The sequence below is a fragment of the Ambystoma mexicanum genome, chromosome 11, assembly GCF_040938575.1.
Source record: "Ambystoma mexicanum isolate Mex_15411 chromosome 11, UKY_AmexF1_1, whole genome shotgun sequence".
NCBI lineage: Eukaryota > Metazoa > Chordata > Amphibia > Caudata > Ambystomatidae > Ambystoma > Ambystoma mexicanum.
The window spans coordinates 863,902,544-863,930,524 of NC_090934.1; positions in this window are offsets into that span (position 1 = coordinate 863,902,544).

A 27,981-nucleotide genomic window follows, 5' to 3' on the forward strand; every position below is an offset into this window, starting at 1 on the left:
CATGTTTCTTCTCCTACTCTGATTTCAAGGGAAGGGCTCATCAGGTGCAGTGCAGAGCTGCTCGGTGCCACCTCAGGTCTAGTTGTCAGACATAATTAACACTATTGCTACTTACCAGACGCTGCTTTGGTCACCCATCCTTCTATCTGTAATGGGCAAAACATAGATGTGTTTTTTATGCCAGATATTGGCGTACCATGAGGCTGACTCTAAAAGATAGTGAGTTGAATGTCTAAGGAACTAATTGACTAATTGACTGAATCACACCAGCCGTGGACTGCTGAACAACACTGTCCCAGAAGGCCCATATACCACATGGTGGAAAACTCTTCTTAGGTGGTGGCTCATCATCTTGCAGGACAGGGTCTGCAGGTTGCCCCACAGCATGATATGAGGTATCTTCAAACAGAGTTAAGGCAGTAGAGTGAATTGCATATTTGACAGTACTTGCCACATTATCGTTACAAATTATTTTAAATTTGAACCCAGGATCCATTCCTGTTGCCACAGAGTAGATAGGTATGTCTGCAATGTATTTACACCTTGCTTTTACTGCCTTCAATAGCTCTGTTTTCACGAGCTTCACACTATTGTCCCTAACCTCACCAGAGCCCAGATAGGACCTTAAAGCTTTGACAGCAGGAAGAACCAAGGAGATGCTTTATGCATAGGAACAAATCACCCTTGCGAGCTCTGCAAAGGGTGCAAACAAAGACAGAACATTTTCTAGCAAAAGCCACTGACAGACAGAAAGATTAGGCACTTTGTCATCCTGTGCACAGTACCAACTCAATGGCCACTTCTGCCCCACCAATTACCCCAGCTTAAAATCGAGGAGTTCCAATTTGTTGAAACATCTCGAATTAACTGGAGTTCAGGAATCCCAAGATCTTTTTGCATTGAGTGCAAGCGAGACGTGGTGGAATTCGAATGTTTGAAATGGCCAACACGATTTCCTGCATGGTACAGCATGTCCGACACAAATCTTTACACAAAAAGGCCATCATGACTGCCTAGCTGTAGGGTATGTGCATAACACCCCATATTAACAAAATCTGCATCTCTGAAAGTCGTACACATATTTGCTGCATTATATCGAACAATCACAAGCACTTTAGAATGGCTAATTTGCCATCTTTGAAGCAATTCTTTGAATGCCAAGCCTATTTCAGCACCAGTATGGCTTCCTTCACATTGCAACAGAACTCCATGCCTTTTCATGTTGCTGGCTAGCCAATGTCCTGTTAAACTCATAAAAGATGTTACTATATTATCCGATGTCCAAAGGTCTATAATAAATGCTATTATCTCAGCGCTCTGATCCACTGCTGCAATCTTCTGGCACACATTTGCGCACAGGTCAGGGTTGATGCAAGTCGAGATATATTTACATGAGGGTACTTTGTACCATGGCAAAACAAAATCGTGTGTCGCCACACGATAGCCCCATATGCACTTCTAAGGAACCTAAGCTCCTAATCTGTATTAGAAGGAAGGTCAACAAAATTTATATCAACAATAATTAAAACGCTTAGGGACAAAAGAAATTCACTAACCTCAGACGGAGGGGAAGAACACAACTGTAGTTGTGCGTATAGGCATGAATTCTTAAAGCTTTTTCTTTGACTTAACCAGGCACGAAAAAGTCAAGTTAAAAAAAACAGAATATTTAATTTAAATAATCAGAACATTTTTCTTTTAACAACTGTTGTACAATTCATTCATTGCAACATGTTTCAAAACCAAAAATCAATACATCTTTTTGTGAACAGAGCTGCCTTCATTTGGCGTCAGCAATAATTTCAAGGTAGAAAAATAATTTAGAGATAGAAAAAATAAAGATGTCAGTGAAAGAATATTTCAAACATATCTGCATTAGTTCCCAAGACTAATATGTCATGGCATCTACATTTAGTCATGTAAGAGAACCGTTGGTTCAAACATAAATTGTCCCAAAAAGCACCAATCGTTCTTTGTTTTGCTAACGCGTTTCGGACTAATTACAAGTCCATCATCAGGGCTAGAGTTGCTAATGGTTCCGATTGGTCGTGTTCAAACAGTAGATTCCTAAAAGTAAATATAAACAAAGAATGCTATAGTAACAACATTCCGGTCAGCCAGTCTCCTTATAGGTAAACTAAAGTTCCACAAATCTTTTTGTTCCGCAGTTAAGGCTTGTCACAGGGACTCAACTGTACCCAGGTATAGGGATACAGTGTAGTGTAGTATAAATGCGTCACAAGAGAATAGTGTCCATACGCTCTCTGGAATATGAAAAAAACAATTTTAGGTGATATTCAATTATGTTGTGTTCTGCTATAGGTCACCATGTGAGGATAGCCCTCTCAGCATGCATATCCCATCTATTATCAGAGCGTGTCATCATTACTCTTATGTGTTAAAATTCCATCAGTGCCCAAGCTCCGATCACCATTAATCTTTAGGCACTATAGGTTAACCGGATGCAAAAAACTAAACAAAACTTTCTATGCTCGTGTCATTTAAGACATGCAACTTCATAAGCACAGATATACGTTCAATTCCACCACAAAGGTCTCCATCCAACAACGTGCATAGTATGTGTGCGTTATTATGTGGATTTCACCACCCGTATTAACCAGAGTGCGCAAGAACAAACCCTCAGTGTTACGAGGCTTCAACCGCCCGTGTCAACCAAAGGATACAAAGATAAGTGTCAAGTTACTACCGTACAGGGTCGCCGTAATGATAAGGCAACCATTTAAATTGCTTAGAAGATCTAAATGATATCAAATTTCCATGCCAAAACTTCCTCTTACCTTGCTATCTTGCTATCAACAGTGCTTCAAGCATTTACTGGACGCGACTAGGTCGCGCTGCTAGCCAGATGTTATTATTGTTTCCTTGGAAACAACGCACATGCGTACTACTCCCATATTCCACCATCTTGGTGTGGGATTAATATATGTGTGGGAATCGTCTCTCCAGCTTATTTGCTGTATATCCGCTACGTAGTCTGACGACCTACTCAGACACGTCCTGGGGACCATATTAACACTACCATAATTCTCACAGTTGTCAGAGCGAGAATTATAGGGAAGATATTGTGTGTGTGAACACGGTAACTAGTGCCACATCTCAATGGAGCATGAGATGGAGAGGATTCTTCACTCTTCACTATGAATCAAGGTTAACAGAAATGGGCTCATGTGTGTTGCCACGATAATTAGAACCCCATCTCCTAATAATGTGAGATGCTAAGGATTCCACATCAAGTGGATAGCTGATCCACAAATTCAAAGGTTAATCATCAAAAAAGATAGATTTACTAATCATGATAGGGTGTTTGTCGTCACTGTGTCATACCCACTGGATATAGCCAGGGTGCTCACTGATCAAGATATACTATGTGTATTTTTATGGGCGGATAGACCATATCTGCTCATGGCACCCTTGCTTTAGGCTACTGCTTCGAGATAACCTTCTCATGGTACCCCTGTTTAAAAAACATGGGACAGGATGCAGAACAAGTGTGCTTGGGTGCCCGTATCTTCAATGGCGGCATCAACATCATTCAGAGAGTGTACATATCTTACATGGAGCTTGGTAGGGTGTTACAACGTACTGATCATCATGTATAGCCAGTCCTCACATCATCGGGACTGCTCACAATTCAGAAGTATACTCGCAGTTAAAGCCTGCTCACACTCTAGATGTACAGAATACATGTGTTAACTGCCGTCATTGGGGCATTAAATTACCCAGTCCCAGAAAAACGTTCATACTCTGAATGTATCATTCTGTATTTAGGTTAACTCCATGGCCATTAACAATCGACAATATCCCCCAACCTTTACACATAACACATGGGGCCTCATTACGACCCAGGCGGTAAGTTACCGCCTGGGTCGTACCCTTACCACCATGGTGTAAACTATGTTTACACCATGGTGGATGGCGGATTTACCGCCCCATTCCAAGGTGAGTGGGGCGGTAAATCCCCATTTCCCATTTTACCCTTCCCCATTCCCATTTTTGCCCCATAGGGCATAATGGGAGTGGGGAAGGCGCTAATTACGCCACCGTAAATTACGGTGGAGTAATTAGCACCATGGTCCCTTAGCGCCATGGATTTTAATGCCTAAAAAAAGCAGGCGTTAAAATCACCATGGCGCTAAGGGACCTTGTAATCAGGCGTTAAGGGTCGGCGCCGTTTACGGCGCCGTTAACCCTTTAATGCCTGACTCGTAATGAGGCCCATTAAATCAAATTCGAAGTTGATGCCCCTAGGACTAAGGCAGTGAAGTAAGTCTATCCATACAATTTCTCTTTGCTGGAGTTTCCTCACTAAATCTCTGCCTCTAGGGCTCAATTTCACTTGCTCAAGTATTACACATTTGAATTGTGCCACAGAATGTCTGGCTTCGACAAAATGCATTGCTACGGGTGACTTCTGGCTTTTTATGCAGATATTAGATTTGTGTTCCGACCAGCGTGTCTTCGCTTTCCCAGTGGTCATACCCACATAGAAAAAGCTGCACAGACATTTCACGCCATAAATGACATTCATTGAATCACAGGTACAGGAGTGCTTTAAAAAAATAGGTTTCCCTGTATGCGGATGTCTAATGCTATTGCCCTTTTTATGTTGCTACAATGCTGGCAATTCAAACAAGGTATCGTCCCCTTGTGTGTGAGGATTCCTGTTCCTGTGGTCATTATTTCTGCCTTGATTAGACTGTTGTGTAACGCTTTGTGATTTATGTAAGCAAAGGTAGGTGTATCTGGAAAGAGTTGTTGTAATTCAGGATCCATTTGTAACATGGGCCAATGTTTTTGAATTATTCTCTTTATCCTTTTACTTTATGTTGAATGCGTGGTTACATACACACGTTTTCACTGCCTTTTGATGGCTTAGGTGCCAGTAATGTTTCCCTTTGTATGGTAGTCACTTTTTCTTTCACATTAGCAATCAGTTTCCTGTCATAACCTCTTTCTATAATTTTTGTTTGCAATAGAGAGGATTGACTTGTGTATTGTGCAGGCTCAGAGATGATCCGTCTGTATTGTAGAAACGGACTTAATGGAACGCTATCAAGAGTTCTCTGCGGGTGAAACTTTGTACCATGGATCCAGCTTATTTAGTAAATGCACAAAACCTACATCTGTAAACAACAGAAAATGGTTGCAAGTCTAATGCAAGCATTTCACCAATACTGCAATGCACAGCATGTGCGGAAGGGTTACCTGAGGCCAGACTTGCTTTTTTTTCCATGCAATCCTGAATGGACAGCTTTGTCAATGTCTTCTTGCACTTTACGGGAGTCACATTGCTGTTGATTCTTCGTACAGCAGTCTCTTTTTTCTTTCATATAGTGCAAAGTCATTGGGTTGCTTTGCACGCAGATAATTTGTCAGTGCAGATGTGCTGCGCGGTTTAAAGTTTGCAGGACCACAAGACAAAACCTTTGAGCACACAGAACACAACACCATGGAGTTATCATCTAGTTTAACGGCAAAGTAATCCCAAACGGGTCCTGTATTCTCCTTGATGCTACTCATGCGGACAATGAGGGACTATGCTGCTGTGGCCAGGAAAGGGTTTCTGCTGGCACGTCTCCTAGCTTTTCTTGAGGGCTTTTCTTGAGCAGGGCTGAACAGAATGTTGACTTTGAAGCCGTATTCCATTTTACTTAAAAGACCCTAAAGGTATATCAGAATATTTTGAAATGGAAACATGAGCATTGAATACAAAAAACATCCACAGGCTGCGGCAAGTAAAATCTAGCCCCTTCTCATTTTTCAGGCATACATTCCGAGTGGTGCCCTCCCACCTCAAGCTCCCCCTCAATAGTACATTCTCACCTCTCTCCCCTGCAACCCCCATAGCACTCACCAGGTTTGTAGGCAGTGACTACTTCCTGCCCATTGCAGATGGCAGGATGAGTGACCAAGACAGCTTCTGTTAAATAGCAATAATGTTAATTATGTCTGGCAACTAGTCCTGAGGGGGCACAGAGGAGCTCTGCACTGCACCCTTCCCTTGAAATCGGAGTAGGAGAAGAAATATGCCCAGAATGTTATCGCATTGGTAGAAATGTGTTTTTCAATTGTTTTGGTAATAGCAGTAGGTAAAATCAGTCATGATCAAAATTTTATAAAATAAATATCTTCTGGTCTTTTGTAGCCTGCAAGTGTAATTCAGATTCATTTACATGCAGACTGCAGAAGACCAGCAGATAACCGTGTAAAGGTAGCGGCCCTAGCCACTGAGTTCTGCAAGATCTGCAAATGCCTAATGAGGTATGCAGGTTTTGCCAGAGAAATAAAGAGTCTAACAAGCTCAAGACCAGCGTGACAACAACTGGTGCGCACAGATGAAATGGTAAGAAGGGCAGGACTTCCGAAAGGATTTTAAGCTGGAAATACCCCTTTTGGCATACCGCGCTAACTTGGACCTCAGCTGATAAATAGGCAGATATTGTGAAACCGAGATCCTTTACAGTAGAAACTGGTGAAGGAAACAGACCAAGAGAAGGGGGCCAGAACAGAGGGGTCCAAAAGGTCTGCGACAGACAGAGGACCAACTACCAGCACCTCTATCTTGTCTCTATTCAGCTTGAGCCAGTTGTTGCACATCCAGACACCCACAGTGTCCAAGCAGGATTGCAGCCTGGAAGCAGTCCCTGAAAGAGAGAAATTGAGGGGCACAATGATCTGTGTGTCATCCATATAAGAGTAGCAGAGAAAGCCGTGGAATAGGGTGAATTTTGTCAGAGGCTGAATGTAGACATTAAACAGAGCCAGAGAAATAGCAGAACCATGGGAAACCCCACAAGTGAGAGGGGTAGGAGCAGAACATAAAGGAGAAAGAGTAAGAGACTGAGTGTGATTGGAAAGAAAGGAACGAAACCAGGAGGGGGGGGCACTAGTGAGCCCTATCAACATGGCTACGAGTCTGTGAGAGCTCAGCACTGCAAGAAATATCCGAACACAATCCGGCCGTGGAGACCACGCCGGAAAGCAGTCCTGGCGAACACCCGAGCTGGCCCACGTATCGGCCACCTGAAGTGAGGTGACAGGGAGCAGGATCCCTGAGAATCCCCCTGTTGCTCATTGGACACCAAGAGGGCTGGGGTCGGCACCAGAGACCCACCACAACGAAATGGAGTGCAGGCATAAGCAGAGACCGATCCGTTGAGCGGTGCTGGTGGCAGGGGGACAGAGACACACAGGGTAGACCAGACAGCTGACTATGCGACCACTGCAGTGAGTCTCTCTGGGTAAAGCGGGGGACCTGCGGTGTCGCTCTCGACCAGGGGAGGAGGTGCGCAGCATTTAAACATACTACTGGTGGAGGGGAGATAGCCTGACCACCCGGAGCAGCAACATCATAGCACAGATCCTCGAGCGGGAGAGAGGTTCCCCCACTGAGGCATCGCCACCAAGAACAACACTGGTCTCACGACCTGGGGCAAGCCACCGCGCCGCAACCCATCAGGGCACACAACGCCAACTGTAACAACGGGAAATAACTACCCTGCTATTGTTTAAACGCATGGACATGTGGACAGAGATATTCTGGAGCCCTTTTTCTCCACATGCAAGGCTGAGGGGGAATACACAAAACACCACCATCAGCCCATGATCCCCAACACGGGGAGAGGAATAAAAGGAGACTGTGCCCCATCATCGAGACGCTGAGATGGAGGCCAATGCTCCGGATATTGAAACTACTTTGACAGCATTAACAACACAGGCAAGGGGGGAGACTCACTGCGTCTCTCTAAGCCCAGCGCTCGGAAGAAGATATACCGTGCAGTGTGGAAAGCACTACATGGGGAGGCAGTGAATCATTCTCTATCCACGCGGACAATCAGCCCCCCCAACCAGGTTCCACCATTACAGAACCACCCAGCCATCGGTGTGTACCCTGGGAGGAACACTGCGGCTTCGGCCAAGCCAAACACCTGCCCTCTCAGCTCGGGCCCCCGGAGGCCACCAAGCTCACCAGAGACATACTTCCAGCAGCAAATGGGCTGGAGGAAGTGACTGTCACACGCCCACCTCAAACATTGGAGACTAGACAGTATAGTGATATCCCATAGCAAGTGGTTCAAGTATTAAGGGTGCTGGATGCTGGGCGCCACTGTTCAGAGCAAACATCAGGTGCAGTCAACCTTGAATGAGCAACCCCATGAACTACCACACACCCTCACGCAACAATACCTGAAGACACCACTTTCACCAACAGGACAAGGAGGGCACCGGCAACAGTATACCACATAAGGATTAGGCAGCAGTATGGATGTGTATCCCACACACCACCCAACCCCCCTGCTGCACAAAATCCAGTAAGCAACACCTGCACTCATTTGACAGGACCATATAACATACCTGTCACTGCAGGCATCGAAGGGTGACCCCTCTGGCACGTAACTGGACACGAACCGAAATGGATCCTGCACCCAGCCAACAGAACGCACCCTCAGGAGGACACCAGAGGTGAGCAACAGACAAAAAATGACAGGACACCCATCTCCTCAGTCCTGCACTCTGGCAGATCCTTAAAACCACCAGGGACACATCACTCACATGGAGGCCCGAACAGACGTGGACAACACCCCCACCCTACTTTGAATAGGCTGAGAGGGGGAGGGGGGCAAGAGACTGAACAATAAAACGGTGTTCCACCCTGAGCTGACCAGGCCTAAGGGCACCTCTGGGAGGTGCGATACAGATCCGGGGCGAGACCGCAGGAGTGCCAACTACACGCCTCAAAGCCACGCACAGAGATCCGCAAGCAGGCAGCGCCTAAAACCCACAAGTTGGAGACATATTACGCAAAAAAGAATCGGCTAGGATACAGAGGGACACTGGTGGAAAGTGACAAACCGGAGGATGTCTAATACAAATAAGGGCGGTAAACAACAGACCAAACTCCAGTTTGAGGATGCTTCACACTCCTGACAAGCTGAGATGTTGAACCCGCCCGAGAGAAGCAACCCGCAGGACAGCCACGACTCCTCAGCAGTGTTTCACAATGTACAGGAAATGTTCAGTCAGCTGCAAAGTAGTATACAATCCCTGGATGGGAAGATGGACATGTTGACCTGAAAAGTAGACCACGTGCAGGTCGGCTTGGACAAACACGGGGAAAGACTGCACATGGCAGAAGGGAGAATTTCGGTTGTTGAAGACGAGGCCACCACGACGTCAAGGGACCTGCAACAAATGAATAGAATGCTAAAAGAACTCACGAGAAGCAAAAGGACCTAGAGTAAAGGTCCAGAAGAAATAACCTGTGATTGATCAGTGTCTACGAGGCAGCTGACCAGCGAAACATGGAGACAATGGTGGAAGAGATCCTGGGGAATGTACTAGGGCGGGAAGCCTTCTCAGACATCTTTGTGGTAGAGAGAGAGCGCACAGAATACCCAGCAGCCGAAAACCAATCCCTGGTGCTCCACCACGACCAATAATGCATGAATGCTAAACTATCGGGACAGGGACTCAGCACTGTGGAAAGCAAGAGAGAAGGGACCCCTCGAATACAAATGGGGCACAATAAAGATTTTCCCTGCCTTTTCTGACAAAGTCCAAGCATTGCGCAGAACTTGCATTGATGAGAAGAGGCTGCGAGATCGAGGCATCCGCTACGCCATGCTATTTCCAGCCAAGCTCCGAGTGGAGCTTGCAGGGCGCACGTTGTTTTTCACCACTCTGGCGGAAGCTGATGATTTCCTTGAACAATTACCTCGGAAACCAAGATCCAGGGGGAACAACGACTGATACTGCACCGAGAGCAATACAATCTATGGAGGCCAAGAGATAATGGATTACAGAGAGAAGATGGAGGGGACAGTGTTGGACCCTATCGCTGGCAGTGCAGTGATGTGGTCTGGCCACTAGTTGCCACCCAAGCAGAAGCAAGTTAACAGGTCAGCAATGGCAAGATGGGGAAGCCAGCCAGGGGAGGGGGGGATGTGCATAACTGACAGGTTGGGGTTGTCGATGGGGTGGGGGGACCAAAAGGGAGGGTATGTGTTAAGTAGAAGCATTGCAACACACAGGAGGTCATGAAATGGGTGATGTGGTAGGTCTGGTATCGTTGGCCAGGACGCACCTGAGCCTAGAGATAATGGTATGGAGTTACAAGGGCGTCATCCGGGGTTATGGCTGGGTCGATTAGATACCTAACATGGAATGTGCACGGGCTGAACTGCCCGTCGAAATACCGTAGGGTTCTGCTCTGTCTGCAACGCCACCAGGTTGGAGTAGCGTTCCTGCAGGATACGCATCTCACGACAACAATAGAAGCAGGCTTTGGCAAGTCATGGGGCTGTCACTGCTACTTCTCATCCTACAGAGAGGGATATGCACTTTAATTCACAGCACAGTGGGATTCAACCTAATCTCCATAATCAGGGATAGTGAGGGGAGGGGGTCTAATAGTGCGGGGGCCTATACAGGGCCGGCTATTTACAGTCTGCTTAACTACTACGGGCCTAATTAGGATACAGCCGTAACTTTAGAATGGCTTAATCGGCAGCTGGGGGAGACACCACCACGGGACATAATATGGGTGGGGGACTTCAACAAGGTCATGGAACTCACACCAGACTGCCCTACAGGCCCAAACTGACCCCTGACAATAGGTCGGAACGAGATAAAAGGAATGAGACAGACGTGGGATTTAGAAGATTTGTGGAGACTAAAGAATCAGGGGTAGCGTCAAAACACCTTCCATTCCTCTGTCCACGGAACAGCGTCTTGCCTGGTCTTCTTCCTGATTTCCCAGGCACTAATGGGGTCATCAAGGAGATCACCATTCTAGCCTGCACTCTTTCTGATCATGCCCCATATTATTAGACATAGACCTGGCTGGGAGGGAGAGGGAGAGATAACCATGGCGTTTTAAAGGGTTGGCCCTGGCGGACACACTGTTCCGGGATGGAGCATTGAAGGCTACAGACACCTTTTTCAAGACCAATGAGGATTCTATGGTGTCGGCCGGGACTCTCTGGGAGAGCTTCAAATGTGTGATTCAAGAGGAATGTATTGCCAAAGAGGTGGGGATGCTCAGACAGATTAGACGAGAATTGAACACTGTTGAGTGACGCTTATGTGCAATGCAAGTGGCCGGAGGCCTGCAAACCCCCGGGCAACAAGCAGAAACTAAGCAACTCATGGAGCAGTTCAAGTCACTAGCACACAGTGATGCAAAACTATTGGTGTGGAGAGCGGCCATGAGGCAATATGGGGAAGGGCAAAAACCAGGCAGGCTACTGGCAAGAGCAGCTTGGCTAGAAACACACAAGGGCAGGGCTGGACTGCCCCACCGGGACACCGGGACATCCCCCGGTAGGCCTCGGGTCAAAGGGCCTCTTTTCACAGAACTCGGAAGGATACATATAAAGAATGAATAACAACGATCCGACTGGGTCGTTCGCATGGAACTGGCTGCGGGTGCTGCGCATGTCTTTTCTTCAGCCCCCTCCAGGACTGACGAGCCAGACTGTATCTGCGCATGAGGCCAGGAACTGCACGTGCCCTGCCTTGCAGCCTGTCTCTGCACAGTGCACACATGCGCAGCAGCCAGGCAAGTGACAGGGGCAGGCTGCGAGTGACCTGGCTGGCTGGCTGCTCTGCTCCGACCAGCGAGCTAGGCAGGCCATGCTGGGGAGGATTGCTGAACTGCGTCTGCGAGGGAGGTATGCTGGTGGCTGCGAACATGGCGTGTGCGCAGGAGGTCAGGGGCTGCTCTGAGCAGGACTTTGCAAGCATGGGCACTGAATTTACCCCTTTCTCATCTCTCCTCTCTCCCTGGTGCTAATAGCATCGCCCTCTCTCCGCCTCCCTCGTAAGCACCACCCCGAAAATATTCATTGGGGAGAACTTGCCGTTGTCTTTGGTGTGCGGGAGTTGCTGGGCCAGGATTGGCGGCACATTGCAGGGTGCTGAGTCTATTGTTGGGAGCATCTAGAACACCCGAGTATCCGGGGTGAAGTTCCTTCCTTGCTTCCTTCCTTCCTTCCCTGCTCCCTTCCTTGATTCCTTCCTTGCTTCCTCCCTTCCTTGCTTCCTCCCGTCCTTGCTTTCCCCTTCCTTGCTTCTTTGTTTCCTTCCTTCCCTGCTTCCTTCCTTCCTTCCCTGCTCCCTTCCTTCCTTCCTTCCTTGCTCCCTTCCTTCCTTCCTTCCTTCCTTCCTTCCTTCCTTCCTTCCTTCCTTCCTTCCTTCCTTCCTTCCTTCCTTCCTTGCTTCCCTCTTCCTTGCTCCCTTCCTTCCTTGCTTCCTTCTTTCCTTGCTTCCTTCCTGCTTCCTTCTTTCCTTGCTTCCTTCCTTGCTTCCTTGCTCCCTTCCTTGCTTCCTTCCTTCCCTGCTTCCTTCCTTGCTTCCTTGCTCCCTTCCTTGCTTTCTTCCTTCCCTGCTTCCTTGCGTCCTCCTTTCCTTGCTCCCTCCATCCTTGCTTTCTTGCTCCCTCCCTTGCTTCCTTCCCTGCTTCCATGTATCCTCCCTTCCTCCTTCCTTGCTTCCTTCCTTCCTTCCTCCCTCCCTTCCTTCCTTTCTTCCTTCCTCCCTCCCTTCCTTCCTTCCTTCCTTCCTCCCTCCCTCTTTCCGCCCTCCCGTCCTTGCCTTCTTTCTTTCCTTCTCTCATTCCTGAAGTGTATTTCTCCCCTCCTTTTATTCCTTCTATAGTCCTTTGTTTGCTTGTTTTTTTCTTTCATAGTTAATTTCTTTTTATTTCTCACACACTTCCTCTTTCTGCCTTTACTTCTTCTCTCTTCCTTTCTTTCTTGTTTCTCTCTTTTGTCTCTTTTTTCTTCCTTCCCTTCTTTCTAAATATTGGTCGGAATCCATGTGTTACTGTGTTTCTTGCATGGCATGACCTTTATATTTTACACATGTGTTTCAAATAAAAGTTAATGTCATTTTTATTTAAAGTAGTATTAATCTTTGCAGGCAGTGTGTACTCCTCTGGGTGCCATTATATATCTGGGAGACTTTCATTTCAGCTTGACAATTAATTGGGGTTCAGGAATGGGGTGGAGGGCCCCTCACAATAAACCTGAGCAAACCCACCAGCAAATCTAAGTGTTGGGGGGCTTGGAGGAAGTGGGCCTGGTCTTGGCCGGGAACTCAAGCGCAATAGATTCTGGAATCCTGGAGTTTTGACATAGTGACCTAATGGCATTGCTATGCAGAGCGCATCGTGTGGAAGCTTGGCCTAATGTTCACATGTACACCATGTACTTCATTGCAAGTATCTGTGGCCCATGTGGCCGGAGCAAGGTGTGACTCTGCACCACTGGCGGATGCAGGCGCGTCAGTGAAACTGGTGTATGTTTGCACATCCACAGATTGCGCTGCTTGCAGAATACGGAGCAAGTTCAGTGTACGCCGGTGCCACAGACGTGAGCAACCTTAGCACAGATAGGCGGAAAATGCGGGTACGTGGTTGCCCATATACCACATATGCATTGCAAGTGCAACATGCGTTTAACATATGCACATACTGAGTGCGCATAAAATACACACAACTGTAAATACGCATGCTAGGTTGGAAACAAGAACAACGCGCATTGGCAGAGCCAACATTTTGGGCTTTTTTAGGCTGAATCTGTTCCTTGTGCCCAGGGCTGGACTGGCCTATACGTAACTCTGGAGATTTTTTGGTAGCCCTCTGCACCCTGTGCCTCTTTTGTGTGGTATTTCCAAATGTTCCCATAGGAAAAGGGTTGGGCTTGCTGAAAATGTGTAATATGGGGCCACTTTGAAAATAATTTCCAGGGCCTCCTTTGATTACCAGTAGACCCCTGCACAAGGGACGGGTCACATCTATAATAGATGCACAGGAAGTGGAGAGATTCGATGATGCAGGGATAATGCAGGAATTTGGCTGCTTTTACATGGACCTATACTCGTCCCACGCAAATGCCTGACAAACAGAACTGGAGGCATACCTAGACCAGACAGCCTTACACTGGTGCACAGATGAGGAAAGAGCAGCACTGAACCACCAAAGAAACTTAGAGGAAGTACTCACGGCCATCAAATCTCTGCCGTCCAGGAAAGCCCCCGGACCTGACGGATTCAGAGCTGAGTTCTACAAATACTTTGCACCTATGATAGGCCCATATCTCCTGCAAATGTACCACCAAAGCACCCAAGAGGGTAGACTCCCTGACCCCCTGAGAGAGGCCCTAGTTACAGTTTTACCTAAACCTGGCAAGCCGCTAAACAACTGCGCTTCATACATACTGATTTCCCTCATTAACTTAGATAACAAGATACTAGCTAAGATATTAGCCTCCAGACCAGCACCTCTAATGAACAGGATGGTAAGAGCTGACCAGGCCGGATTCATCCCAGACCGATCCAAGTCCTTCGGGATAAGGAGACTGTTTATTGATCTCAGCAGTCGATAGGGAGGACCATGTAGTCACATCACTAATAGATGCCACTAATGCGTTTGACTTCATGGAATGGCCCTTCCTGTTTACAGTCCTGCACAGAATGGGGTTGGGAGAGCAATATAATGCCATGCTGGCACTGCTATACAAGTCACCTACCGCTAAAGTGAAGGTCAATGGCCGACTCAGCCAAAGAGATAACTCTCTGCAAAGGCACAAGACAGGGATGCCCCCTCTCTCCACTCTTGTTCGCTCTGGCAATGGAACCGCTCGCGGAAAGCATCAGAGTGATTCATATGCACAGGGGCATTCAGCCCTTCCATCACAAGGTGGTCATTTAATTATATGCTGACGATATGGTGCTATTTGTCAGAGACCCAAAGCAAAACCTAGACCCCATTATGGAGGATGTAGCTGAATTCGGGCTCTTCTCGGGCCTCAATGCAACAAAATCATCAATTTTTCCATTAACAGAGAGTGTATCACAATATGCTGATAAATGAGGGTTCCAATGGCACATTGCACCAACGCGTTACCTGGGGTCACGATTGCCAGAGACATGCCTACACTATTTTAAAGCAACTACCGTAGAGTGCTGGATCTGGCGAAGGAGGCAATCACAAGGTGGAAATGCCTACCATTGAACCTGTACGGTAGGATCTCTTTGATCAAAATTGTGCTGCTCCCTCAATTCCTGTATCTGTTTCTCAATGTACCCATATAAGTCTCAATGGTTTACTTCCAGGAGGCGAAATCATTAATCACCCAATTTATTTGGGCCGGTAAGCAACCGAGAGTGCCGTGGGATAAACTAGTGGCACCCGTGCACAGGGGAGGGCTGGCGTTGCCGGATCTGGAAACTTACTACAAAGTAGCACAGGCTGGGTTTGCCCTTTACTGATTTGGGGGTCAGGGGGAAGGAGGCACGTGGAGGTGGAGAGAGCGCTGTCAGCCCCCTTTCTGCTTCGATCCAGCCTACTCACTGCCCCCAGCAGAAGAGGCAGGGCGACAAATATGGTAGAACTCACAAACACAGCGTGGACTCACATTGAGCAGAGATTGAGGACAGAGGTCCTATACTCCCCAGAACTGCCAATCCTGTTCACTCCAGGCATCCCACTTACCTCTGAAAAGGGCTTTGTTAACCTTATGCAGAAACTGGAAGTGCATAGTTACCGTGACCTGTTTCCTGAGGGGAGATTCATCATGCTATGCGCTAAAGACTAGAGGGGGCCTTAACCCCCTGGTGGTGTTTTTATATTATAGGCTAAAAACAACTCTCCAGACGATGTTCTCAATTTTACCAGAACAACCACTGGTAGCCCCTATACCCGACAAACTGATCTCCCGAGGGCAACATGAGAGGGTGGTCTCGGTCATATACGCTCTGCACCAGGAATCTAAACCACAGGTGGCGTCAACTAGGGAGAAGTTGGAACACTCCTTGCGACACGAGATTTCCAGCAGGCAGTGGGATTATCGCTGTGTAGACACTAAAAAAACTGCAATAAACGCCGGCACAAATTAATAAATTGGAAATTTCTACATCAATTCTACTTTACCACCCACCCAGATCCATACCTATTTCCCAGGGGCATCGACTAACTGTATTAGATGCAATGAACCAAGGGCTGACTTCATACACATGGCGGGGGTGTGCCCCACAGTATAAACTTTTTGGAAGGCAGCATTCGAGGCCATTGGCGAAATCATTGGATAGGAACTAGACCTGAACCAGGAGACCATGATGGCTCTCCTGGGATACACCAGACCTATCCCCCGGGGCAGGAGGCGATTGTCTGGACTGCTCCTGCTGCTAGCAAAAAGGAGGGTTGCAATGCACTTGAAAGGCCCAGCTTTCCCAAAAATAGAGGATTGGCACCCAGACATGGTGAGGTGTAATGATATGGAGATGTGATATAGGGGCCTCACATCTTACCGCTCGGCCCCATCTAATATATGGGACCCGTACATTCATTACCTGCTGAATCAGGAGGGAGAGGAAAGCCAGAATCGCAAAGGGAGGTTAACCCAGATAACCTATGAATGCTCCACTCGCCATAACGCATGGAGATAGAGGACCCATGTCAGTAATCTAACCATGAGGCGGATTGAAAATGAGGCCTTCGCCTTAATCGTCTCAGAGAGAGGAGGAAAGTGGACTGGCAATATGCACAGACCCACATACACCCGTTTATTTGAAATGTGAAAATGTAATGGATATGCTTGACCTGTGATGCTTCCTATGTTGTATTTGTTTGTCTAATTGAGTTTCCTTATTATTTTTGTATGTCTTGTCCTAATACTTAACACCGTGTTTTTATGTTTACGAAATACCAATAAAAAAAAAGAAAGGAACGAAACCAGGACAGCACGGCACCTGAGAGGCCGGCCCCAGCCAGTCGCTCAAGCAAGACAGGATGGCCAGTTGTGTCAAGGATGGTCAGTGTATCTGCGGCATGCTCCTTGCCTTTGCCAATGTCTAGGCCCTTTACTTTCATTAAGGATGGATCCTAGAGGCAAGCAGTGATTGGTGGCAGCACGCTGAGACATGGGTTACAAATTTCAAAATCTATACCTTTAGTTTTATCCATGTACTTTCTGTAAAGGACCAGTAGCATCTGTACTCCAAAACCAACCTACACATGACATAGATGCCACTATTATTTAGACCCTCGCCCTCCCACCAGGGTCGCAGTCTCTACTGCTTACCTTACTACTGGTATGGACTGGCTGGTGTCTTGATGGGAGGTCGATTTCTGCTCGTGTGTGTGTGTGTGCACAAGAAGGTTTGAATGAGTGTGTCCGTGTTTGCACATGTGTGTTGAGGGGGTGACGCACCAGCACCATGAACGGCAGGGCCCACTCAATGAATAGGATTTACATTGGCATATTTTCTAGCCGCTGCCATTATAGTCTTTACAGTGGTAATACTTGCATATATTTTGGCACTGGGAGCATGAGAAAGTGTTTTACATGGCACTGCTGGCATGTCCAGTAGACACAATGACCATAAACATGGGCCTTGCAGGGCAGTAATAACATATATTGTGGACTGATCAGCATCATAAAAGTTTTTACAATAACAATACTGGTATATATTTAGTCACAGGCTGCATGGGAAGTGTTTTACAAATAAATGTTGGCTTATATCACAAGCATAGGCACCACAAACACTTGCATCACAGAGGCAATGCTGGCATGGCATGTTGAAATGTTGTACATTGCTTCTGTGCACTGTTTGTGTCCTGGAATTCATCTATTAATTTTTTTCACATAACCAATTGTAAATTGTATGGCTTTTTACCCAGTTTGTATAAAACTGTTGCTGTAAAATGCACCATTTAAAACCTATTATTTTAAAAATAATTTGTGGGTTAAGAACCCCCTGCAGCCCTCAAACCTACTGACATATGGTCAGGCTCTCTCGCTAATCTTGGTCACTCACACACATTCAGGGAAATTATTCACACTCCACCAATAGAGAGATTTACAGCCAACACTGATCTAGTACCATTTATTATGGAAGGACCTCGTCAGGATCCCCAGTCATCTGGCACCAAACACTGCCTCCACGAAATATTCCACTACTGAGGAAGAGCACTGCTCACCAGGTAAGGACTAGGACAAGGATTACTGGACGTGGGGATTTAGACTGCTGCTGACCATGTTTGATATAAGAAAACAAGCACATAGAGGAATACTCAATTTGCAAACATGAATGTGGTTCACTCCTGAAAAATCGGTCTCTGAATAAAAATTAAGGGTATCAGTATAAACCTGGAAGTCATACTTTCTTCATCTCTTCTTTACTTGTGTTTTATTCTCCTCTCTCGTTTTGCCAATACAGTTTAGTTTTTAAATGGGTCCGTGAGTGAAAAGTATTCACGTTTTGATTTAAGTTCAACATTAATATTAAATACATCGACAGATGATTTTTCTTTTTCATTCAGATTATTCTAAAAAACCGTGCTACATATGGCACATAAACCTTGATTATACATCTGCGATCACAGCCGAACCACAGGTAATTATCAAAGAAATGTAGACGTCTCTCAGGGTTCTTATGTTTAAGTAACAACCCCCTGCTGCAACTTTCAGCAAGCAACGTGCAAAACCAGGATTGTATAAAGTGGGACGCATTAGGCAGCTATTTCATCTTTTATGTATGTACCTCCGTTTTCTGGCCTCGAAAACATGAAAACATTTCCCAGGGTACGCACGAGTAAGGTCAAGGGTTTAGGTTTAACAAACCTTAGACAAGACCTCCCGCATTCAAGAGGCACTGATGGTTCTCCAGGTGCAGCAAATGCAGTATGCAAAAACCTTCTCAAACTCTCTCTCTCTCTCTCTCTCTCTCTCTCTCTCTCTCTCTCTCTCTCTCTCTCTCTCTCTCTCTCTCTCTCTCTCTCTCTCCATCTCTTCAACACCCCCCCCCCGCCCTCTATGGGGCTCTTAGCAGCATACATATATTTTACAGTGGCAAAGCATATATCCTTTGTAATGGGCTCTATTTTTGTTTCATGATATCCATTTGCAACTAGTTATCTTTATACCAGAAGTGGCAATTTGATGTAACAATTTTCTAAATATAATGGTCAAAGATATTACACTTGACACTCAGGTCACCTCTGTGAGACAGTTCGAAATGGTAGATCCCTTTTCAGGCATTATTTATACATGAACGATTTGCTTTTCATTGACATATATAAGTGGGTAACAAAATTGCCCTCAAAAAATGATTTCATATTCAAAATATCACTGTACAAGTTAATTGATCCTAAAGAAGGCTGGGAGCAATAGAACAAGACCCCAATAAGCCAAAACTAGAGTTGAGCTAAATTTATCTTAGGATTTTCCACAAATGTATTTTCTAACAGCTTTGTAAAAACACGGAATGCTGACAAAAGAATACTGCCAAACTGAATGCAGTCAATTTTGATGTTCACATTGTCATATATTGTTTTCTTTAAGTGATTGTATCTAATACAGAACAAATGATTGTCAATTTAATATGTGAACAGTTACTGTTATATGTTTTGTTTAATTGTAGTTGGTTTCTGTCATATACATTCCAACACGTTTGAGCTTTTCACTTGATTGTATCCAACATTACCTATTTGAACATTAATTCTTATTTTTAAATTAAAGTTCACTTTTTCAGAGTATGTGCGGAAGAATATATTCTTTTACTTTAGCATATATCCTTTGCACACGAGTACAAATTTTCTTTGAGCACTATGTAAGTAACTCATGGTGGCAACAGTAAAGACAGACACGAGTTATCACACTGCAAGGGTGTTTAATGAACTTTATAATGGGTGAGGTAAACGCCTAATATAAACCTAAATCTAATATGGGAGAAAGCTACGACCATAAAATAATAATAAGGCAGTCCTAGTAGCGTCTTGTCAAATAAAAACGGCCTATACTAAAATAAACCTTATTGCCAATTCCTTACTGCTAAATTACTAAAAGAGTGTGGAATAATGTTCACCAGAAAAGAAAGAAGTGTTCACAAAATGAAAAGCCAGGATGGTATGGCTGGGTCTCCCTTCCCCACGTTTGAAGCATGGGACAAGGCGGGACTCTCGAGCACAGCACACTCCTGGGCCTCGTCAGCACGAGATTCACAGTTCTGGTTCAACGATATCAAAACTTTCAGAGGCTAAGTCTCTTTCCTGATAAGCCTCTTGCATTAGAAGGCCTGCTGCTTCACAACCACAAACAAACAAACAAAAGGTTTCTTTGTTACTCTTGTACCGTAGGCGGTTGCTCATCGCCCCTTGGATCTCCCTCCACCAGGTTCAGATCCCTCTTGCCACTTGGGCTTCCCTCGACTGGGTTTACTCTTGTTGACACAAAGTTCACAGGTGTATTTCTCTTGATGCAAAATAACAACTAAACAAAGGTTCTCTCTGTGATCTTGCACCTTCAGCAATTGCCTCTCGCCCCTAGGATCTCCCTCTGTCGGGCTCGGATCCTTCTTGCCTTTTCCTCTAGGATCTCCCTCTGTTGGGCTTGGAACCTACTTGCAATTTGGGCCTCTCCCCGTCAGGATCCCTATGGCCTTCTTTAACACAGTTCATGTATCAGAAAGCAAGGTTTTCCTTCTCCTAGCTTTCATTCGGCATCCCTCTGTTGGGCTCACACTTGCCTTATTTCACAGTTCACAATCCTTTCAGAAAGCGGGGTTCCCTTCCCATAGCTTCCCTCTGGTCACAGGTGCAGAGTTTTGATTGTATAAGGGATTTGGTGTAACCCTCATAGGACCACTCTGATGCCTCATGCCACCCTTTCCTAGGGCCTTCTGGTTCTTGTAGTTTCAAAGAACAGGTCCCGGGCAGAGTCTTTCGAATGAGCGCCCACGTGGCGCTGGACCCCTCTGCACTTGGACCTCAACTGGGCTTTCTTTAAAGTTCAAGCAAATATACAAGTTCTTTCTCTTTCGATTCCTTGTGTTCAAAATGTTGCTATTTGCAAATTTGGGCTCAACACAGTTCGGTTTGCTCTCAGCTTCCTCCGACTCACCGGCTGTGCGGAACCTGTTGGCTTCTTTAGTCTCTGGAATCAAGAATAGTACCATCGTAGCCAGCTTGCCTCTCCGCCTGCGTTATCAAAGAGGGAGACCCGTGTGTACCATTGAAGTCTGCTGCTCCACACGCCAGCTGCAATTCACGGTCTTATGCTTTCCCTTTCGGAGGCTACGTGGGTTTGAGTTGAAAAGGGCAAGGGTGATTCCCCTTTCATCATCCTTCCAAGTCTCGCCGCCTTTCTTCTCCATTTAAACTGCCGGTTTGGTGTAGCTGTTTCCTTGTGCATTCTGCCTTGCTCGAGGTGTGCTTTCGTGCTCCGCCTTTTATTCCTGTGGGGAAGGTAAAGGGCTGTCAGGTGTGCATGATTCTGGCCAATTGCCTCAATTTGTCTGACCCTTGGGTTGGGACATCTCAGGTAAACAGCTTTCATATTAGTCTGTTGTCTTCCATGGTGTAAGAAAGTGTTTGTATCAGAAAGGGGGGGTCAGTGTTTGGTAGGGTTTATGAAATAGACAGGGGGTATTGTGGGAACAGTAGTGTTTTGTCAATGCAGATCGGGAGTTTAGGAAATAATAAGCAGATGGACGTCGAAAAGAATGACCAGGAGTATTCGGGTAGGCTTCTGAGAGAGGTTGTTTCCGGATGTATAATAATTGACCTTTTCACAATTGATCTCGGGAGAATTGACCTTGGGAGAATTGATATAATTTAAAAGGTCAATTAGGACATATACGTAGGGGGAAACCCCCTGCAACCTCCCACCCAATCCAAAAGCCCTGCAACCCTCCACCCAATCCCCTTATATTATTTATAATCCAAAACCAACACAATACATATATAAAATAACTAAAATAATATAAAGGTCAATTGTGCAGAAGGCCAATTAGGACCACTATAATTAGGTCAATTAGGACAAACGGTCAATTGTAAAAGGTCAATTTGGGTAATACCGTTGTTTCCTACTGTAACAGGGTTTGGGCTCTTAATAGGTTTACCAGAGGCATAGGAATGCTTGGATTCTGGTAAGTGAGACTCAATGGGCAGAAGGGATGTTGAGTTGGTACAACCTATGAAGGCCTCAAAGACTTTGTTCTCCTTTTGTTCTTTCCCGGTATAATAGTGTGTCTCGGCTGGGAGATTCTCCCGAGAGTAACCCCGGGCTCCCCTACCCAGGTGATCCTCCCTCGCTCGTCCCCCCCGAGGGTTTGGATCTGAGAGCGCCAGCCCTTCCCTGGTCACCTGAATAAGGGATTCTCGGGATCTACTTGGGAGAATAACTTCAGGTTTCTCACAACACCTAACTTAGAAGAGGGACTGCATTGGCATACATTGGTGAGGCAACTTCCCACATGTGGCAACTTTCTAAGACATGGAGACTATTTGATAATACATGTTGTTCTAACAACCAGAACTATATGCGCTAAATGTAAATAACGACACAATCAGGAACTATTACTGTCTTCATGCTCATATCCTCTACAAAATGTGTTTTTGAAATTGCACTTTAATTTTAAAGGGTTGTACAACACGCCCCCAATTTCTAAGCCCACCTTGGTGTTGTGCCTTTTCAAATTGCTGAGAGCTGCAAGTGCTGTATATAGTTTTCTAGAATTTTGGCACTGTTGATGTGAAACACTGACATGTCATCAACTTGCTAGTGCATCCTATATCTGAAGTCGCACACAACTGCCAGTTCACAAAGGCTGACCCTATAGTCATCTGTTAATGTATGCAAGCGGACATTGAGTCCTTGTATAAAGCTTTCTTTTGTGTAGGATTATGTTTTCTTTATAGGCAAAGCATTAGATCAATCTTTTGCTGACTTCTTTGCAAATGTTGTCTGCATCACCTCCATTTTGAGAGAGCACTTCTTAACAGGCAAACTACTGTGCTTTTCCTATCCACCCCCAGTTGCTGCTTATCTTGCCTACAGCATACTTTGTTCCACCTAACGTCTCAGGATAGTTCTGAAACAGGGATGTACTATCCTCTCTTTATTGGTACTGTTGTGAAAGAGGGCCCTGTCACCTTTCTGTTGTTGACATGTTGTGGGCTGCGACCCAGGTGATGTTAAGGGCGGGGTTACTGCCTTCGCGCCAGTTTGTGCTGGGAGAATAAAGGAGAGGCATTGAATGTCCAGGGTCTCTGTGTCTGATTGATACGCGCCTTTATTGTCTGTTGCCACATTGCATTGCCGCTCGTATAAACTTAACATTGGTGACGAGGTTTTCATCTCGCGATGTGCTGCAATATTGAAATCACATCGGCGGCACCCCCTCTGGTCCGCCCGACCACGACAGAGGCTGCTGCTGTTCCTGTTTCATCGCATAGCCGGGGTAAGCTATGCACCACTACGGCCTACACTCTAAATCAAGTCGCTCTGGACCTCTCAGCACGACGGAGCGAAGGAAGCCACATGCACCGGGCCCTGCTACAGTTTTCACTGCCAGGGAGGAAACCATGCATTTGTACACACTCGTAACATGTGTTGAGAGCCACATCCCCACGTGTCTTGAACTCTGCCCTGAATTTGACCGCCACAGAGGAAATATCATTCAAGCACACTTGCTGCATAAAGGTGATGCGCACTGCTACAGAGAGAGAAAACCTGCACAGCCAAGGCCCAAACTTCATCTGGACAATCCTCCATATGCTGGGCACTGGTGATCACATGCTCAGTGAGGCTTCTCCACACATACTGACCCACCTACTTCACAGCTGCGTACCTGGCATCCATAGCCAGCACACAAGATCATTCAGAGGTGAGCAGTTACAACTCCCCCTGCCCATGCCACCATGTCGGACACTGAAGTGGGCAGTAGCTCACAGAGCGCTCAGATTAATTAAACCCCTTGCACTCCCATGCACAGGGAGGAGGGCAGCCATGAATCATTGCAGTTACAAGCCATGCAACATTTTGATATATCTGACACCAGCAGTCTGGTGCCCAGATGGTCCAGGTGGCTAAAGGAACTACACATATATATTGATGCGACGGGTGTCAGAGAAGAACGCCGTCTTAGAGGCATACTATTGCACCTACTAGGCCCGGTGAGGGACATTGTTTTTGAAATGCCAGAAAATACAACAGATACATTTCAAGGCATAATTGACTCGCTGAATAATTATTTTGCACCCCTGAAGAATGTGGACTATGAACGACACATCTTCCACACGTCCACACAAGAAAAAGGTGAGAACATAGACAACTTTGTCATTAGACTGAGAAGAGGGCAAAATACTGTGATTTTGACCGCTACTCCACAGAGGAGGCCTTAAAATCTCAAGCAATAGCAGGGTGTGAGTAGCCTGAATTCAGGAAAAAACTATCACAAAAAAGCAGAACCCTCGATGAAATTCTCCAACTCTCAAGAGCAGACTCAGCCCTGTCTCTACCAACGGAGTCACTAATCCACATCAAAATCTCGCAAACCATGTCACCATCAGCTCTGTGCCCATACCCACATCAGAACGCAGTGCAGATCAGAAGAAATGCTATAGATGTGGATATAACTTCCTGCACGTCGGCCCATGCCTGACAGTAGGACATCACTGTGGCAAGTGTGGTGGAGAAAATCATTTTCAATCTGTCTGCAAGAATATAAAATTCTTCCAATCAAGGGAGAACAATGAAGATGCCAGGAGGCGGGAAAGCCATCGACCGAGGTGGGAGAACCCTCACAAAAGCACATGGCGGTCCCCAATGACCAGCAGACATAGTTCGCATAGCAGAACACGAGAATCGTCTCATCGAGAAAGGCGGTGCAATGACAGAAGAGAAGGTACGGAGCAACATAGATACAGACATGAATCACAAAGACGGGTGCCCCGACAGATGATAAGATACCTTTACACATCACCACAGCAATGACGCAAATCAAAATCGTCCTCATCAAGTGGCGACTGAAAAAGAGGCTATGTACACGCCATCAGGAACAAGACAGCCACTGAATATAGCCCAACCCTGCTGTTGCAAATCAATGGACAGAACCCAGAACTGCGAATTTCACATTGAGACCAGAGCCACAGTGAATGTCATCAATGAGGACACCTACAAGTCACTCCCCAAGAAGAAAGAATTGCGAGAAGCAGACAACGACATATACCTGTATGGCACCAACAAACCCCTTGACTGCAAAGGAATGTTTACTGCCACATGCACGTATAAAGAGAATAGCCTAAAAGTCAAGATATACGTAGTCAAATGAGAAGTGCCTGGAGGAAGCATTCTCAGTTTTCGGTCAGCCATGCAGATCGGTTTAATCCATGTAATGCACCACATTATGTCTGCTTACACGTCCAGCGCAAAAGAAATGATAAAGAAAATGTTCCTGACATTATTCAATGGCCTTGGGAAACTTAAAGGCAAACAAATCAAGTTAAACATAAACACTCAAGTGTGACCGACTGCTCAACATTATCAGGTTATATCCCTCAACATTCAAAGACATGTAGAGGATGAGATTCAGTCCTTGCTGGAACAAGACATCATTGATCCAGCATTAGGACCCACACCATGGGTCTCTCCAATAGTTTCTGTGCCAAAGAAAGAAAACAACACCAGCATTCGCATCTGTGTAAATATGAGAGCCCCCAATGTGGTGATAGAAAGAGGGCAACACCTAGCACCACACATGACTGACATGATGCATTTGCTGCACGGGGCTAAAGTATTTTCAAAACTGGATTTAAACAAGGGCTACCATCAGCTAGAGCTGCATCCAGATTCCATATATATAAAGACATTCTCTACACACCTGAGGCTCTTCAGGAATTAGCGACTCAGCTTTGGTGTGTCGTCTGCTACGGAAAGTTTCCAAAACGAAATTCATTAAGTAATCAAACATATTCCGCAGTGCTTAAACTACAGCGATGATATTTTGATCTTTGGGGCCACACAAGAGGCACATGACGATACCCTTAGAAGGGTGTGCATGGTACTAGAAGAAGCAAACTTGACCTTAAATGCCAACAAATGTGAGCTCAGCAAGTCGACGCTCAAATTCTTCGGGCACATATTCTCCCATGACGGACTACAACCAGACCCAGACAAAGTGCAAGCCCTAGTGGAAGCGCCTACACCAAACCCAACATCTGCAGTGAGATCATTTCTGGGAATGGCGAGCTACTGCACCAGGTATATCCAGGACTTTGCTTCAGTCAGCACGCCCCTCTGACTATTCACTGGAAAAGGTCAAGAATTTTACTGGTCGACTCAATGCAGTGAGGCGTTTCGAGAGATCAAGAAGTGCATCTCATCTGCATCATATATGGCATATTATGACCCTGAACTTGACACTGAAGTGACGGTAATGCTAGCCCCATCGGCTTAGGGGCAATCTTAGCACAAACTAAACCCGGAGCCCCGCCTAATTCAACAAGCTGCATAGTAGCATATGCAAGTCGCAGTCTCTCTGCAACGGAATGCGCTTACTCGCAACCAGAGAAAGAGAGTCTTGCTGTCGTATGGGCATGTGAACACAACCATCTGTTCCTATATGGACGTCCATTTACTATTATCACGGAACATCAAGCCCTTACAACCATTTATGGCAAAGTAACGGCCAAGATGCCTCCACACATTGCAAGGTGGGGACTACGGCTGCAAGAATACTCGTTTGACATTATACAACACCCGGTAAAGGACAACCATCCTGCAGACTTCGTATCTCGATGTCCGTTGCCAGCCACGGACGAGAGAATATCCATCAAAGCCAACCAATATATAAACTGCCTGGTGAGCAGTGCACTCCAAGTCTGTTACGAGAGCGCAACTGCTAGAAGGCCTGAAGAATTATCGGCTACTCATGAAGATACAGAAGTGTTTGGCATCAGGTCAGTGGCACCTCAAAAACAAACACAACCAGGCACTATCCACATCTGAAGAGAAACATTTCCAAACATTCCGGCTCATAGGACACACGCTATCCATCTCCCCGGAAGGATTATTCATGAAAGAACACCGGATTGTTGTCCCTGCAAGTCTCCAAGATCAAATACTGGATCAAATACTGGCAGTAGCACACACGGGGCACAGAGGAATTATGTCCACAAAGAGACAACTCAGAACCAAAGTATGGTTCCCACAGATGGATCAGAGAGTGCAAAAGTTACTGGGAAAATGTGTGGCATGCAAGGCAGTTGCTCCGCGTATGTTCCCTGAAACTCTCAAGATGACGATGCCACTGCAGGTATGTGTCATGGCCACAGGCCCCAGAACACAAGAAACACACCATCTAGTGATGGGGGCAATGGGTCACTTGACTCAATTATGTCCCTTTGGGACCCATTAACACCGGGGCCCTGGCTGGACTCAGTCCTGGTGCCTTTGACGCCATTCTCATATAGAGATGTGAGCAGAAACACTTTATTTCAGTGCGGGAATTCTTTTATTTTACAAGAGCTTTCCAGGAGCTGAAAGCCTTTATTCCAGAGAACATCCTCATGTGCTGACTCATCAGTGTGGCTCCCTAGGACTGGTCTTCATGTGCTGACTCATCGGGTGGCAGGGTGTGGCAGGCAGGCTGAACCTGGTGGGTGTGGCTTCAGAAGCTCAGCTATATAAGCTGCTCCATCCTTAAGGCCAGTGCTTCGCATTACTGTGCACTCGCATGCAACGTGACGCTCACCGCCGCTTGGACCAGTTTACTTACCGACGCCGCAGCACCGCACTCCGCATCCATGAACTCAGACCCTGTGAAGAAGAAGAAAGACAAGGTAAGAACATCCGTCCTAGGGCAGCTCCGCATTTGAACCCCACGCGCCCCCTAGTTAACAACTTATCAGCTACTGTACCGCTGCAGCTTCGTTCCTCACTCCCTCCGGCTGCTGCCTCGAGCTCCGCAGCTTCTGCCGGGCTGGCAACATCACCTGCAAGGGAAGAAAGCAAAAGAGCAAACATCAAAAGTGGAACGGACAGCAATACAAGACAACAACCTTTACAATACAACAAAAACAGACAAGGAAAGACAAAGGCAACAGGAACACTTACCTGAGTTATAGTGGTTTAGTCGCAGCAGGACTGGACTACCACGTGCAAGGGACCAGTGAAG